Genomic DNA, 212 nt, shown 5'->3' with positions numbered 1-212 from the left:
GTTGGTTGTTTTGGTTCATATTCTCTAGGTTCAGAACTGCTTTTCTCACTAATCCGTTACTGGTCATAATTCAAAGAGAACAATGAAAAAAAAATTTTTTCTTTTTGACTGAAAATTTATCCGGTATTCATAGTTCCCGGGTTTCGCCACCAGTTAAGTATCAGCGGAAGTCAAATGTCAAAAAAGAGAAGAAGGAATAAGATGTAACACGT

Source organism: Halyomorpha halys, unplaced genomic scaffold, assembly GCF_000696795.3.
Source record: "Halyomorpha halys isolate HHAL.00 unplaced genomic scaffold, Hhal_1.1 Scaffold919.1, whole genome shotgun sequence".
NCBI classification, from domain to species: domain Eukaryota; kingdom Metazoa; phylum Arthropoda; class Insecta; order Hemiptera; family Pentatomidae; genus Halyomorpha; species Halyomorpha halys.
This window is presented reverse-complemented; position numbering follows the sequence as displayed.